Source organism: Bombina bombina, chromosome 4 (assembly GCF_027579735.1).
Source record: "Bombina bombina isolate aBomBom1 chromosome 4, aBomBom1.pri, whole genome shotgun sequence".
NCBI lineage: Eukaryota > Metazoa > Chordata > Amphibia > Anura > Bombinatoridae > Bombina > Bombina bombina.
The window spans coordinates 840,108,068-840,111,827 of NC_069502.1; the positions used below are offsets into that span (position 1 = coordinate 840,108,068).

Consider the following 3,760-nt stretch of genomic DNA (forward strand, 5'->3'; position numbering starts at 1 on the left):
TTATTATATGGAGCTGGAGCTCCTGAAACAGGCGTCTTGCTTCCATGATGGTCAGCTCCTCCCTCACTAACCTACAAATCTTTATTGAAGAAAATATCACATGCTAATTTTATAAAAAATACAAAAAATCTCATATATTGTTCATTTGTAAAACTCGACAAACGTACCAAAGCCCAGAACACACAAAAAACCTCCAATGCATTATTATTTAGATGTCTAAAACAACTCCTACAAATACCATCCGGATGTAATTGTCTGGCAGGCGCTGTGGCTTAGTTGGTTAAAGCGCCTGTCTTGTAAACTGGAGATCCTGAGTTCGAATCTCAGCAGTGCCTTCTCTAAATCTGTCATATTTAATTGATATTAAAAAAGTATAAAGGTCTCTAAAATACAATGTAGGATAATTTAAATGTGTGTTAAATTACATGATAATATAAGTTGTTTATTGGATGTTAAAATGTAAATGGCATAGAATGTGCTTTTTTTCTTAATATTTCAGGCCATGTCAGTCTCTGAGACCAAAAAAACACCTGGTACTACAAGGCGCTGTGGCTTAGTTGGTTAAAGCGCCTGCCTAGTAAGCAGGAGATCCTGAGTTCGAATCTCAGCAGTGCCTTTCTATTTTTAAAAAGCATTATATGATAAAAAGATTTTTAAAAATGCATAAAAGGTCTAGCAGGACATCAATAGTGAGAAGAGTAACAAATTGGGATAAGATAGTTGCTGTATGCATACGTACTTTAAAAAATAAAAGTAAAATGCTTCTTCAGTGATTAAATGAATATCATAACATTAGTCAAAGGATAATGGTTAGTATATTGTAATTACAACACATTTCTACAACTTTAAAGACTTACCTTTCAAATTTTACATGTAGATAGTTCAACTTATTCTTCCTAGTTCGATAGTAATACCGAATCATGTCTTTTATCAATATTCTGGGCAAATATAAAAGAATAATAATAATTGGAAGATTCCCAGACGTTTCTTCTTCATATATTAGATAAACTTTCAAAACATAGATGAAATGATTTGAAACTAAGATTATATTTTTGTTTGTTTACAGCTTTTTAAGTCAATGGTAGAGGTCTACAAATTTCACAATCATCTGACCCACTTCGATAGATGTTACTCAAGCATATTTTGATAATATTTGAGTCATTATTGATATGAGTACTCACTGGAATAGGAAGATTTTTTAAAGTTTGAGATTTTAATGTATAAACATCATGAATTGCGCAGAGTAAAATTTTAATTTAATATTTAATGTATGCAGTAAACAACATCAAATCTTCTTAAAAAGCCTACTTGAATCCAGTTGACAGCATTTTCCCTATTGAGGCTGAACACAAAAAGCATGGCCCAAAGCGAAGTGAAGCCACTAACGATCAAATCTCTTTTAGCAAAAAAAATATTACCTGAAAATTTTACAGAAAATTCAATCCATCTGATTTATCATTCATTTGTAAAATATAGTTTAAAGCAAATCCACTAACCTACAAATCTTTATTGAAGAAAATATCACATGCTAATTTTATAAAAAATACAAAAAATCTCATATATTGTTCATTTGTAAAACTCGACAAACGTACCAAAGCCCAGAACACACAAAAAACCTCCAATGCATTATTATTTAGATGTCTAAAACAACTCCTCCAAAAACCATCCGGATGCATTTAAACGTCAGGAGCTGTGGCTTAGTTGGTTAATGCGCCTGTCTAGTAAACAGGAGTTCCTGAGTTTGAATCTCAGCAGTGCCTTTCTATTTTTAAAAAGCATTATATGATAAAAAGATTTTTAAAAATGCATAAAAGGTCTAGCAGGACATCAATAGTGAGAAGAGTAACAAATTGGGATAAGATAGTTGCTGTATGCATACGTACTTTAAAAAATAAAAGTAAAATCCTTCTTCAGTGATTAAATGAATATCATAACATTAGTCAAAGGATAATGGTTAGTATATTGTAATTACAACACATTTCTACAACTTTAAAGACTTACCTTTCAAATTTTACATGTAGATAGTTCAACTTATTCTTCCTATTTCGATAGTAATACCGAATCATGTCTTTTATCAATATTCTGGGCAAATATAAAAGAATAATAATAATTGGAAGATTCCCAGACGTTTCTTCTTCATATATTAGATAAACTTTCAAAACATAGATGAAATGATTTGAAACTAAGATTATATTTTTGTTTGTTTACAGCTTTTTAAGTCAATGGTAGAGGTCTACAAATTTCACAATCATCTGACCCACTTCGATAGATGTTACTCAAGCATATTTTGATAATATTTGAGTCATTATTGATATGAGTACTCACTGGAATAGGAAGATTTTTTAAAGTTTGAGATTTTAATGTATAAACATCATGAATTGCGCAGAGTAAAATTTTTATTTAATATTTTAATGTATGCAGTAAACAACATCAAATCTTCTTAAAAAGCCTACTTGAATCCAGTTGACAGCATTTTCCCTATTGAGGCTGAACACAAAAAGCATGGCCCAAAGCGAAGTGAAGCCACTAACGATCAAATCGCTTTTAGCAAAAAAAATATTACCTGAAATTTTTTTTTTTTTTTAAACTTTATTTATAGAAAAGAATCCAAGACATACAAATTAAGTACAATCACATTGGTATACTAGGATTTGATATCAACATATACAAAGTAAGACATATAAGGCAGTGATCGTGTTAAAAGGCCCGATACTGAAATGAAATCATCATGCATGTACTTGGATTAATTTTTTTATCAAGAAATATCTAAATAAACAGACAAACAAAGGGAAGAAAAAGAAAAGAAAAAGAAAAGGGAGAAAGCATACTAAGATAAGGAAAGAAAGAGAATAGCGTAGAAGGAAAAAAGGAAAGGTCAACAAACAACAAAGATGCTCATACTCACCCAGGGTACCTCCGGATCCCTCCCATCCAGCCAACACCACGCCTCCGCAAATGAAAGGAATTCTCAACAGTTTGAATCAGTGGAAAGACACCAGTTGCCCTTTAGATTTTCGTTTAAGACATACAGACTGTTTTTAAAGGGAAGGAGAACTCTATCCCTAACCATGTGTGGTAGCTGCATCAAATATACCTCCCATTTAAGAAGAAACCTCTTCACTCTTTTCTCAGGGTCTCCCCTTGTGTCTGCCTGTTCAATTAACATCTGAGTATGTACCGCTCTAAGCAGCTGTTGAAATGGAGGGGTTCTCTCTCCCACCCATTCCCTGAGGATAGCCTGTTTAGCTAGCATGAGAACTGTAGTTACAAAAGTGTTGTATTTAGGTGTCTGGTCTCTAGGCGTAAGAAAAATCACATACTGTGCTGAGAGGGGTAAAATTTGCTTGGTTAGTTTGCCCAGCCAAAACGAAATCTTCTGCCAGAAACTTTGCACCTTTGGGCACCCCCACAACAGATGAATCCAGTCCGGGGATACCCTGCTGCATTTACTGCATAGATCATGTGCTCCTCGAACCCATTTTGCACGCATGCCAGGGGTAATATAAGCTTGGTGCAAGAACTTTAGGTGTGATTCTCTCAATTTTGCAGAGATGGTGCCCTGAATTGCCCTCTCAAAGCTCAAAGTAATCTGCGCTGTGTCCACCTCTAAATCTTCAAAATGAGACCATTTCGATACAATCCCACGCAGAGTGGAATCCTCGAAATGACAATACAACAGAGTATATGTGTGTGTGAGTTTGTAAGGTCCCAGTTTTGCCAAGGCACAAAGTCTGTCTATATTGGAAGGTTCCCTAGACAA

At 33.9% G+C, this 3,760-nt stretch overlaps 1 non-coding gene across 1 annotated transcript; it reads left to right on the forward strand.

Annotated features, from left to right (window-relative positions):
- The first annotated feature begins 542 nt into the window (after positions 1-542).
- On the forward strand, positions 543-616 carry TRNAT-AGU (transfer RNA threonine (anticodon AGU)). Its single transcript has one exon. It is a non-coding gene; the product is annotated as a tRNA-Thr (tRNA).
- The last annotated feature ends 3,144 nt before the right edge of the window (positions 617-3,760 follow it).